The sequence below is a fragment of the Mustela lutreola genome, chromosome 8, assembly GCF_030435805.1.
Source record: "Mustela lutreola isolate mMusLut2 chromosome 8, mMusLut2.pri, whole genome shotgun sequence".
NCBI classification, from domain to species: domain Eukaryota; kingdom Metazoa; phylum Chordata; class Mammalia; order Carnivora; family Mustelidae; genus Mustela; species Mustela lutreola.
Window position 1 is genome coordinate 92,334,165 of NC_081297.1, and position 13,949 is coordinate 92,348,113.

Below are 13,949 nucleotides of genomic sequence, written 5' to 3' on the forward strand. Positions count from 1 at the left end.
GAATAAATGGATTGGATCTTCCCTTTTAAACACTCAAGGCTACAAGTAATGCAATTTCAAGGAAAACAGATGAAGGAAAAATAGGCATAGGGGTGGGAAATCCAGGATTATGTCTTACTGCACCAGAAAGTAAATTGTCATTTGAAACCTCTATCCATTTTCAAGTCAAACAGAGGAGAGGGATAGGGCCTCCCACATTCACTTTAAAATAGCTAGAGCCTGAGGATTTCCTATTTTGTTTGTTTGTTTTACTGTAGGGTGTGTGCTACCCAAGGGCAAGTGGCTAAGGGGGCAAGTGGGTTAAATTCAGTTCTCACTTAGCTTGCCAATCTATGTGCCTACATGGGAATATATATGCTTTGATGAAGTTGGCATTTTTATAGTAAATGGCCCTACTGAAGTTCATCCTATTGGTACCCAAGCAAATGTATCAATTGTACCTGGAGAACTTGACTTTTCCTATTCAAGTTTAAAGTGTGTGCCTTCCTTTCTCTGTGTGAAGACCATGTGAAGAAGAAGAAAATTTTCAACTCATAAAGACAACTTTCAACTTTCTTCATTAGAGAAAGAGAGAAAAATATTCCAGCTTCATAAAGGGCTATTGTTCATTAGTTCTACTTTTCTGTCAGGACAGCTCAAAGAAAATATTTAGCTCTGAGATAAAATACAATGTCACCAGTCCCTTATGTGAATTCTTATCACCTGCTAAACAGTTCTACGGTGTGACTCACAAACATACGTAATTCTGCAGGTGATATTTTACCTCAGTCTCAGAAAGCTCTCTTTATCTTCTCTGCCCTTCAAAATTCCCCTTCCTCCATGTTTCATAGCTCAGGACAAGGTCTACCTTTTTCAAGAACCATTTTACTTTTCTCTCTTCTATGCTAGAATATTCCTCTATTCTATCTGTTCATCTCCATAACATACAGTTGGGTTGACACAGCCCAAACTCCAGGCTGTAGCAAAGGACCTCCTAACTCCTAAGCAGAATGGTTTGAGTTTGTTGTGGGGAGGGAGGGAAGCAGCAGCCACAATGGGAAGACAGATTTGCAGGAAAAGCAAAGTTGGTGGCAGTAAGGGTACTGGGCAATGCCATAGAATCGATGAGAGGAGGCATTCATCAAAAAGAACAGCACCACTTCCATCTGTAGACTCCCAGCAGAGACTACTGTCATTAGCATACTCATGGGCCAACACGGAGAGCTCTTGATCCCTCTGATACTGCCTGGCAAAAGAAAGGAAATCTGGGTAGCTAGGATAGATTTCACCTAGTGAGTACTCATCCAGAGACTGTGGAGTATCTCCTATTTTATAATTCTGATATTCAAAATCTCTTGGCTATCTTCCCTTAGGCCAATGAATGGGGAATCCTAGTATGCACAAGCACCAACAAGCCCAAATTGCCTTTGGGCAACTCTGCTACCCCCTTGAGCTATTTTCTGCTAATACTGTGTATTCTCTTCCTTTCCCATCTCCATATTGCCTTTTCTAGCATATTAGTTTTTTCCCTAATATAAGGATTAGTCTTTGAATATGAGGATAATGTGGTCAAATAGTTCTTGCGAGCAGAGGAGTAAGTAAGTAGCTGGGAACCTAATAGACAGAAGCACACCAAATTAACCTGTCCACACTTTCTGAAATGTACCCTTATGTTTCTTCTGATGTCTTAGCTCATACCAGTCTCTCAACCTTAATTAATTTTCTCACTTTCTCGATCTATTAAAAATCAAACCCATCCTTTAGGAGACCAGTGCTCTAACCCCTGAGCTACGGAGCCCAAACCCATCCTTTAATATTTAAGTCAACTAGCACTTTTTAAAGTATTTCCTGAAATACAATGGATGTTACTTCCTCCTAGTATATACCTTACAGGTTTAGAAGCAACCTGAGGCAGGATGAGAGTCAAGATATCAATGGTCCTGGACATCAAGTAGGGATTTAGAGTTGGAGAGGTAACATAAACCACCTTTAGTATGTTAATGATAAAAATGTGGAGCAAGGGGGAAAGCCAATCAGGATCCAAATATTGCAGCCAAAATTTTGGATGTAATTAGAGCATTGATACCAATGTGAAGAATCGGTGGATGATCTGGGGGTCAACATGGAACAAAGCATGTTGGAAAATATTTTAAAGTTCACATCAAGCTCTAGATGAATCTTCTTTTTCTTAAAGATTTTATTTATTTAATTATTATTATTATTTTTTAATGCAAGCAGGGGAGAGACAAAGGGAGAGTGAGAGAATCTCAAGCAGACTCCCTGTTGAGTGCAGAGCCTGTCCCAGGGCTCGATCTCACAACCGTGATATCATGGCCTGATCTGAGACCTGAACCAAAATAAAGAGTGGGCCACTTAAACAACTGAGCCACCCAGGCACCACTCTAGATGAATCTTTCTTCCTTCCCAAAGGATTAGTGCTTGTGAGGTAGTTTCAAAATTTTCAGTCCTTAGATTTTACTTCTTTTATGCTATACTATGAAATGCTCATCCCCCTTACTGTCTTATAAGCAGACACTGTGGCTTACTCTTAAGCATCTCATCTGCAGTGACTAGTGCAATGCCCTTTACCCAGGGTGACAACAAATAACTTTTGAATTGTATTTTCGAAGATGAGCTGAATTAGTGGAAACTATTAAGAATTTAATACATGTTGGGGCACCTGGGTGGCTCAGTGGGTTAAAGCCTCTACTTTCAGCTCAGGTCATGATCTCAGGGTCCTGGGATCGAGTCCCGCATCGGGCTCTCTGCTCAGCAGGGAGCCTGCTTTCCCCTCTCTCTGCCTGCCTCTATGCCTACTTCTGATCTGTCTCTGTCAAAGAAATAAATAAAAATTAAAAAAAAAAAAGAATTTAATACATGTTGAGATTACAGACTTCCAGGGCATCCAATGGGAAATATCCTGCCATGATTTGGAGTTGAAAAACTCAAAGCTCAGAGGGAATGGATGGAGGAACAGATATATTTAGATGATTTCCATATAAAGGTGAAAGCCAAAGAAGTATGTATAGAGATTAAAAAAAAAAAAAAACCTCTAAGTTGAGGACTAATTAGAAGGGATACAAATTCATTTATTCAGTCAATATTTATTAATTATTTAAAATGTTACAAACACTTAGCTTTATTTAATAAAGGAATAAGAAGTAGTCTCTCCAATCAAAGATTTTCAGTCCTCCAGTGGGGGTGACAGCCTGTTAAGGAGATGGTTGTGATATACATTAAGCAGAGAAAGAGTATTAAAAAAGGTAGGTGTGACTAGTGATGGCTTCAAAAAAATGAAGACTAAAAGATACGTGTGGGTGGCTCAGTCAGTTAAGCATCTCCCTTAGACTCAGGTCATGATCTCAGAACCTGGGATCAAGCCCCACATCAGGTTCCGGGATCAGTGGGGAGCCTGCTTCTCCCTCTGCCCCTCTACCCACTCACATGTGCACACTCACACACTCTTTCTCTCTCTCAAATAAATAAAATCTTTTAAAAAAGTGAAAACAAAAGGAAAACAATTTTATTTGCCCATAACGAGATCACTGATCATAGAAAATTCTGTTTCTAGGCAGATGTGAGGCAAATCTACTTCATGTTTGTCATACTGGTTATGTGATGATATAGAAAATACATATACATTTTATAAAATCTTGCATTATTATTTGGTACAACACCTGGTAGAAAATTTACCTATCTCCATGTTTCTTTCTCTTCCAGCAAGATGTGATGCTCTGAATAATCTAAATGTTTTCTTTGACATTCATTCATAAAGATGGGATTTTAATAGTCATGTTAGTCTAAATCTTATGGCTCCCGAATCCTATATAAATGAATTGCTTAGAGAAAGAGTGGAGGCGAGAAAGTATAATGAGGTTATCTTCAAAGTTCGATTTTATTCTCTCTACATAATAAAGTACTTTGCATCTTCAACAAAATCTTAGTCATCTAGAGAAGATTATGCAGGAAGATCATTTCAAGGCAATCACCATATTTAAAGATTTGGATTAAATATTGATGATCCATTTTGCTCACTGAAGTTTTGTTCCAGTATTATTTATGCCTCTGTTGGTGGCTTACAGTTTCACATTATTTGAAATGAAAAAGAGGTTCTTTTCAGCTAAAACAAATTCTACAACATCTCACCAGGAAAAAAAAAAAAAAAAGAAGTTGCCTTTCCCATAAATTACCAAGTACTTAGAGAGGTGTGGAGCCCACATGCAAAAAGGATTGTGACATATTGAGGAAAATACAATGAACCTGTTATGGAGACTTAACACTGGCCGTGTGTTGCAAAGAGATTATGCATCACTGTGGATATGAAAGTACATAATACAGAGACCAGTACACAACACATGAGCCACAAATGTTAGTTCAAGTGTAAACTGCTTTATTTTCTGGTATATCCGGGAATAAAGACTCAGTTGAAAGGTATCATTAATCAGTGGTTATTCATTTTATTGACAAGTCAATTAAAGACACAAGTGAGAGGATTACCCCTGAGGTCTTTTTTTTTTTTTTTAATATTTTATTTATTTATTTGACAGACAGAGATCACAAGTAGGCAGAGAGAGGGGGAAGCAGGCTCCCCGCAGAGCGGAGAGCCCGATGCGGGGCTCGATACCAGAACCCTGGGATCATGACCCGAGCTGAAGGCAGAGGCTTTAACCCACTGAGCCACCCAGGCGCCCCATACCCCTGAGGTCTTAATGAAAAATAGCCTCAGAGAATCTGAGAACAAAGCTTTCCTTGGGATGGGAAAATGAAGTTGTTTATTTATCTAAAGCATCCTATTCTGGATTCTGGTCTGGATACAATGAAAAATTAATGATGAGAGGTCTTTTTTCATTCCTTTATTAATCATTACTCATGGTCTTCATAAAATGCATTTTTGTATTAAACACATGAATTTAAAATATGATACATAATTAAGATTTTGATACTTTTTCCTCAAATATCTGCAGTAACTGATTAGCACATGATTTGACAAATATTCAGAAATTATTGGCAGCATTTCTTCTCTTTCTTTCTTCCATTCTTTTGCTCTTTTGTTCTTTCTTTCTAATTCCAGTGTAGTTAACATACAAGGTTATATTAGTTTCAGGTGTACAATACAGTGATTCAAAGATTCCATACATTACTCAGTGCTTATTAAGATAAGTATATTCTTAATTCCCACCACCTTATTTAAGCCATCGCCCCCACTGCTTCTGGTAACCATGTTTGTTCTCTATAGTTAAGCATCTGTTTTTGGTTTGTTTCCCACACCCCGCCCCTTTACTCACCGTTTTGTTTCTCAAATTCCACATATGAGTGAAAACGTATGGTATTTGTCTTTCTGTGAGTAGCTTATTTCACTTAGCATTATACTCTATAGATCCATCTATATTGTTGTAATATTCTTTTTTATGGCCGAACAGTATTCTGTTACATATATATACCACCTCTTCTTTACCCGTTCATCTATCAGCACTCGGTCAACTTCCAAAGTGTGGCTTTTGCAAATAGTGCTGCTTTAAACATAGGAGTGCATTTATCTCTTCGAATTAGTGTTTTTGTATTCTTTGGGGAAACACCCAGTAGTGCATTAACTGGATCTTAGGGTAGTTCTATTTTTAAATTTTTGAGAAACCTCCATACTGCCTTCTACAGGGGCTGCACCAAGTTTGCATTCCCATCAACAGTGCACGAGGCTTCCTCTTTCTCCACTTCCTTGCCAGCACTTGTTTCTTGTGGTACTGATTTTAGCCGTTCTGACAGATGTGAGGTGATAGCTCATTGTGGGTTTGATTTGTATTTTCTTTTTTTAAGATTTTATTTATTTATTTGAGAAAAAGCTAGAGAGCACAAGCAGAGGGGAAGGGCAGAGGGAGAGGAAGAAGCAGACTTCCTACTGAAGGGAGCCCGACATGGGGCTCCATCCCAAGACCCTAAGATCAGGACCTGAGTTGAAGGCAGATGCTTAACCAACTGAGCCATACAGGTACTCCTGATTTGTATTTTCTTGATGAGTGATGTTGAGCATCTTTTCACGTGTCTGGTGGCCATCTGAGTGTCTTCCTTGGAAAAATGTCTGTTCACGTCTTCTGCCCATTTTTAAATTGGGTTTTTTTTTTCCAGGTATTGAGTTTTATAATTTCTTAATATATTTTGAGTACTAACTGTTCATGAGATATGTCATTTGCAAATGCCTTCTCTCTTTCAGTAGGTTGTCTTTTAGTTTTGTTGGTTGTTTCCTTTGCGTTTGATATAGTCCCAATAATTTATTTTTGCTTTTATTTATCTTGCCTCAGGAGATATATCTAGAAAGATGTTGCAATGGCTAATGTCAGAGAAATTACTGCCTGTCCTCTCTTCTAGGATTTTTATGATTTCAGGCCTCACATTTAGGTCCTTAATCCATTTTGAGTTTTTTTGTGTGTGTTTAGAATAAGAAAATGAACCAGTTTCATTCTTTTGCATGTAGCTGTCCAGTGTTCCCAGCACCATTTGTCGAAGACATAGTGCCTATTCTTGTCTCCTTTATTGAAGATTAACTGACTGTGTAATTGTGGGTTTATTTCTGGGCTCTCTCTTCACTTCCATTGATCTATATCTTGTGTGTGTGTGTGTGTGTGTCTATGTGTGTCAGTACCATGCTGTTTTGATTACTACAGCTTTATAGTATAACTTGAAGTCTGGAATTGTGATGCCTCATTTTCTTTTTCATTTCTTTTCTTTTTAAAATATTTATTTATTTATTTGACACAGAAAGAGAGAGAGATCACAAGTAGGCAGAGAGGCAGGCAGAGAGAGGGGGAGAAGCAGGCTCCCTGCTGAGCAGAGAGCCCAATGCGGGGCTTGATCCCAGGACACTGAGATCATGATCTGAGTTGAAGGCAGAGGCTTTCCCCACTGAGCAACCCTGGCTCCCCTCATTTTGTTTTTCTTTTTCAAGATTGTTTTGGCTATTTGGGGTCTTTTGTAGTTCCATTCAAATTTTAGTATTGTTTTTTCTAGTTCTGTGAAAAATGCTGCTGGTATTTTGATAGGGATTGCATTAAATCTGTAGATTGTCTTATGTAATATAGACATTTTGACAATATTTGTTCTTCCAGTCCATGAGCATGGAATGTCTTTCCATTCCTTTGTGTCATCTTCAATTTTTACTTTTTAATCAAAGTTTTGTAGCTTTCAGGGTACAGGTCTTCCACCTTCTTGGTTATGTTTATTTCTAGGTATTTTTTTTTATTTTTGGTGCAGTTGTAAATGAATTGTTTTCTTAATATCTTTTTTTACTGCTTCATTATTTTTTTTAATTTTTTATTTTTTTATAAACATATGATATATTTTTATCCCCCGGGGTACAGGTCTGTGAATCGCCAGGTTTACACACTTCACAGTACTCACCATAGCACATACCCTCCCCAATGTCCATAACCCCACCCCCCCTTCTCCCAACCCCCCTCCCCCCAGCAACCCTCAGTTTGTTTTGTGAGATTAAGAGTCACTTATGGTTTGTCTCCCTCCCAATCCCATCTTGTTTCATTTATTCTTCTCCTACCCCCTTAACCCCCCCATGTTGCATCACCACTTCCTCATATCAGGGAGATCATATGATAGTTGTCTTTCTCTGCTTGACTTATTTCGCTAAGCATGATACCCTCTAGTTCCATTCACGTTGTTGCAAATGGCAAGATTTCATTTCTTTTGATGGCTGCATAGTATTCCATTGTGTATATATACCACATCTTCTTTATCCATTCATCTGTTAATGGACATCTAGGTTCTTTCCATAGTTTGGCTATTGTAGACATTGCTGCTATAAACATTTGGGTGCACGTGCCCCTTCAGATCACTACGTTTGTATCTTTAGGGTAAATACCCAGTAGTGCAATCGCTGGGTCATAGGGTAGTTCTATTTTCAACATTTTGAGGAACCTCCATGTTATTTTCCAAAGTGGTTGCACTAGCTTGCATTCCCACCAACAGTGTAGGAGGGTTCCCCTTTCTCCACATCCTCGCCATCTGCTGCTTCATTATTAATATAAAGAAATTATCAACAGCATTTCTTAATAGAAGTTCCACTAACTCCATTTGATTTGAATTTGAGCAGCAAACACCTAGCATGATCTTTTAACCAGGAATAAATTATACACCATAAGATTTCACAAGAATTTATTGACTAACTTAGTGCTCATAAATGAGGTTAATAGTGAAATAAACCAAATTTAATCTTCATTAAGTAAAGGACTCATTTAACAAATAGAATGACCCCTCTTTGCTGGGTATTATTCTGGGTGCTGGGACTAGAGCTATGAGGAACTGTGTGTGAAGGGTCTAGCATTTTACTTTACTGTCAAGTTAGTAAGCTAGCCTGTCACTGTGCTCTGTCATGATGCTGGCAAAAGAGAGGAGACTCTTGAGTCAGAGAAACAGGACTTTATTGCTCATGACACAGCAGGCAGAATAAGCTTCATGTTTGCTTGTATCTATTTCTCACTCCCCCCAAATGCTACTGAGTGACATGGGGGAAATATGTAGGTGCAGACACACCCATTGGATTACATGATATGTGAAGAAAATTGCCCTTGGAGAATCTATCAATTTCAGAGTAAATGGTAACAAGCTTGTCCTCTGTCTGGGAGATGTTGCTTCTTCCCTTCAAAGTTGCCTGATACTAATGTAATCCTGAAAAATGGCCCAGGTAAAGACCACTGAGGGTCTTTTATTCTTGTTGTATATAGCCAGGCTGTGCAGGGATTCTCAGGGCTCACAAACAGATTGTTCCTGCCCACAAAAGCCCTAGATCCTTGCCCTTATAGAGCTTACATTTTGAGGTTAGGATTCTTACCGGTTTAAGGGACTTCATCCTATGCCATTTCACTCAAGAACTACTATCAACATTACCTTAAGCTTGCACTGGTCTCTTCCTCATTTTCAGTTTTCACATTCCCTGTTGCTCCACTGTCTGTGGTTATTTACGTCTTAAGTCTCACATATTTGTCAGATTTTGCGTGTGCCTATACCCCAGAAGCCACACTGCTGTCATCAAGACTGGATTCCAGGTATAATCCCAGGCGATCTCCTCAAAGCCTCACTACCCATTCAAAGTAACTTTTTGTGTAAAGCAATTGTTCCTTTTAGGCCTGAAGACCAGGTCAGTCAGAGTTTTGCCCAGGCCATTGCTTAATAGCCCTGAGCTGGGCCTCAAGACTGTGGGTCTGTGTATCAGGTATGCCCAGCTAGCTGTTACACATTTGTGGTAGGAGAGGGCTCCCTGTTCTTGGCCCCTTCTTCCTATTCTCAGCTTTTGTTCTTCATAGCATGATTGTGCACTGAAATTTTGTTTTGAATAAAGACCAGTATTAGAAAGAGAAGGATTTATTTATGTTATAGTTGTTGGCTCTGGAGAATCTAGAAAATCTGAAATACCTAAGTCTACTTTCTTTTTTTTTTTTTAATTTAAGATTTTATTTAATTATTTATTTAGTGAGGGGACGGGAAGAGGGCAAGGGAGAGAGAGAGAATCTCAAGCAGACTCTGTGCTGAGCGCAGAGCCTGACACAAGTCTTAGTCTCCTAACTGAAATCCCAACTGATCATGGCCTAAGCTGAAATCAAGAGTTGGGCATTTAACCAACAGAGCCATCCAGGCATCCCCTAAGTCTACTTTCATAACTTCTTCATAAAGGACTATACAGAACCATAAATGCATAAATTTTTAGTCTCCCAAAATAGAACCAGAGTTATGGGGTGACAATAACAATGCTGAGAAATAGAAAAGAAATGTGATTTCTTAGAAGAAAGGGTAACTTGACGATGCCCCCAGAAGGTTTATTGTGTATTCTCAAATGAGATGATGTGATATAAAAGTAAAGAAATATTTTGCATTACCCTGTAAAGTCTAATTGTGTTTATTCCATTAAAGCACTTCATCTGAATGCTCTTCCAAATAGTTTTGGGCACAGTAATCAGGTTACCCATCAGTACACCATGGTCCTGGTGGTGACAAATAAGGTTAAGGAGAAAATGGAAGTGTTAGAGATTATGGCTGTATGGGTAGGCCCGTGTTGTATGTCTAGATCAGCAACAGTTAATGTAGATGTATGACTATGTATGTGAATGAGTCTGTATATAATACATCATTTAAAGGTAGTTGTGTATTGTAAGTGTATCTATATACACACACACTTATGTATGACTGAACTGACTAGTGCATAGCATGTTAGGTCCAAAATATTATCATGGTTTTAAAAGACCGAAGTACTCATCTCCTTACGAGTTTCATTATGTCTTATAGAAATACGTGTTCTGGGGCGCCTGGGTGGCTCAGTGGGTTAAAGCCTCTGCCTTCAGCTCAGGTCATGATCCCAGGGTCCTGGGATTGAGCCCCGCATTGGGCTCTCTGCTTGGCAGGGAGCCTGCTTCCCTTCCTCTCTCTCTGCCTGTCTCTCTGCCTACTTGTGATCTCTATCAAATAAATAAATAAAATCTATAAAAAAAATAAAAAGAAATACGTGTTCTGCATAAGAAAGAAATGTTGTATAGGTGAGGGAATTTGTATGAAAAAGATACAAAATGTTTGAAAAAGACTCAAAATCTGTGACTAAATGAGAGAAGGAAATGATATTTCAAATACACTACCCTTGCCAGGATATATTAGAGAAAATTTATGTCATTGACTAGCCAAAGAAAGAGGCATTTGGATTCTACTGACAGTTGATAAAATACGTATGCAGAAATGAATTTAAGTGTGGGGAAAAAGGGAAAGAGGAAACTGAAAGAGAACAGACTACAGAGAGAGAACACCAATACAAAAAATAAAATGCTTAGCCATATGTAATGATTTAAAATATCATCACATCAGATACGCAGTGATGGATCTGTGCTGACATGGTGTCTAAGATTTTCAACCAAGTACTCTGTTCTCTTTGGATTAAAATCATTACCCCAGAGTTGAGTCAAGAGCTTCCTCTGTCGTGGAGGCTCAGCTGTTAGGCCGGTGGAGTATAGGAGTGTAAGTTGATCAGACAGAAGTCCTTCTGGTTTCAGAATAAAATGAGAAAGTCATGGCACCCCCGTGAAGATGATGCTGTGTTCGGAATTGCAAATATGGGCTTAGGATGGTTTCGACACAGAGTTTTAAGCAAAGAACCTAAGTGCTATTATGAGTTAAATAAATTAAGGAAATCTACAAATGTTTCGCAGCGTTGCAGGATGGGAATATATTTTTTTATATGACCCTCCACAGATGCCTTGTTTCTTAAGAAATTGCCCTCTTTTTGGAAACTGAGACACCTTTTGGATTCATTCAAGCCATTGCCTTGCCTGCTAGCCACCCCTGAGTGCTCCAGGATATGGTTGTGACTATATCTTGCCATGAAGTAGACTTTGGACCATTGGTAGGAAGAACTGCCTCCCAGAAACCAGAGAAATTCCAGAGGGATCTAAGAACTATGAGTCATGTTTGGACATACCAAAAAGTGCTGCTAAAAAGGTGGACTCTGGAAGCCAAGAAATGAAGGAGATTAAGTAAGAGTCTGTATCATCCAACATTGGGGATTATCTGAATAAAATACACTGAGCTCAAGTGAGCTTTTGATATATACTTGATTGATGAACTCATTGATTAAATCTTCTCTAAGTATTTCCTATCCCTCATGAATTGTGGAGGCTAAAACTAGATTTGGTGTATTGATGTCATTATCATATATGTATTCCAACACTGAGCAAACAATTAAGTAACTTTTGTTGGTAAAACATAAAACTTTTTCTAGGTGGTGGGAATAAAAAGAAATATCAGAAATGACCCTGTTATTAAGGGCTTATACCTTGGAAGACAAGACAGATTCATAAAAAGAGAAATAATAGTGCAAGATTGCACCACATTAGTTCTGAACATATTTGTTTCCTCTCTCTCCAGAAACTTGAGAGGCACAGATTTACTCCTTTGAGCTAGTTTCTCTTTTCCTTTATTCCTCTCCAATCATCCTTTGACCGTCATCGTCAGTCCTGAGAAGCTGGAAAATTTAGATCATTTATAAGTTCTCATTATAGCTTAATTTGAGGAAGCCGTGTAGGCAGCAATTGAGGAAGAGGAGTAAACGTGGCAGTAAGTGTGGGGCGTGGTGGTTGCTGGGCCTCTTACAGAAGGAGCTTAATAACTGGAGATGTGGACTGGATATCTCGGGAGAGAGAAGAGTTCAAGCAGCCCATGTTCGAGGAATAAGTGAGTAGATACATTTTGCTCAAATAGGTAGGATAAGTACTCTGGGAAAGAAAAAGACGTTGGAGAGATATGGGACATTAGGCAAATTGTGGCAGATCCTTTAAAAAAAAATAAAAGATTTTATTTGCTTAAGAGAGAAAGCATGAGCAAGGGGAGAGAGCAAATGGAGAGGGAGAAGCAGACTTCTCACTGAGCAGGGACCCTGACGGGAGACTTGACCGCCATCCCCTGAGATCATGACCTGAGCCAAAAGCAGACACTTAACCAACTGAGCCACCCCCGTGAAAAATCTTTGATAGGAACTTGTTTAACTTATAAGCAATGAAAAGTCAACATGAACTGGCATTAGTGTGTAATATATTCAAAGCAGATTTTAAGAATTCTGAATTGACATATAAGATAGATTAAAGATGTCAGGAGCTAAGATTTAGACAGACTACCCTAACAAGAGCTAGAAATGAATGAAATAATCATCTTATTCAACTCCCTCCTTTTCTGATAAGGTGAGTGTGTGTGTGGGGGGTGTGTGTGTGTGTGTGTGTATGTGTTAGGGTGGAGGATAAGAATGTTTGGAACAAAGGTTTCCTCAGGTCACAAGCTATGGTGAGAGTCTGTCAAGAGACAGACTGGGTGTCTTCACTTAGGTGTCTTCACTCACAACTTAGAACTATTTCCCCTATATCATGGTTAGGAATCTACTGCAACATCTGACGCTCACAGATGAAGGCCTGAACTAGATACTGCCCTTTGAAATTGAGATGAAAAAGACATTTGAGAGGAAATGTAAAGTAAGAACTAATGAAGGCGTGAGTGGTGATTGGATAGCATATTCTTTTGTTATCCTGCTCTAACAAATTATCACAAACTTGATGGTTGGCCTAGACCAACACAAATTTATCATTTTACCATTCTGAAAGGTCAGAGGTCCAAACTGGGATCCACCGGGCTAAAATCAAGGTGTTGGCAGGGCTGCATTCCTCTCAGAGGCTCTGGGGGAAGGTCTGTTTCCTTGTCTTCTCCAGCTTCTCGAGGCTGCCAGCCTCTCTTGATTTGTGGCTCAACTTCTGTCTTCAAAGCCAGAACTGGCCTCTTGAGTGTTTCTGAAGCCAAGTCACTCTAACACAGACTCCTCCATCTCCCTCATCGCCACTTCAAGGATCCTTGTGATTACATTGTGGCTCACCCATACAAACAGGATGATTTCCTTATTTTAATGTCATATTAACAACTTTAATTCCATTTCAACCTTAATTTCCCCTTGCAATGTAACATAACATATTCACAAGTTCCAGGGATTCAGACACGGACATTTTTTTGGAGGGTCTTTTCTGCCTACTGTGTGTAGATTATATGGAGGTAAAATAAATCAAGGGTAGCTCCAAGATTTTGAATCTGGAAAAATGTAAAGAAAACGTTACCAATGTCAGAAATAAGGCAGCTGAGAGTGGTGACTGGCTTATGGGCAAATCATCTTGAGAGATGTTGAGTTTTCAATAATGCTATTATTCAGATGAAATTTCCTAGCAGGCTTTATTGAGGATTTTTTTAATCAGTATTAGAAAAGTTCCTGTTTGACACTGCTAATTACTACTGTGGTAAGACTTTTTCCATGTTCTTAATTTTTCTACCTGTATGTTTAAGTATACTCAATAATTTTGCAGTAATACTTCAATATAAAGTATATATGGATATTTGTTATGTACCATAAAACTCATAATGATTACTATGTCTTACTATTCCAGAATTTGGGTTCTTTTGCT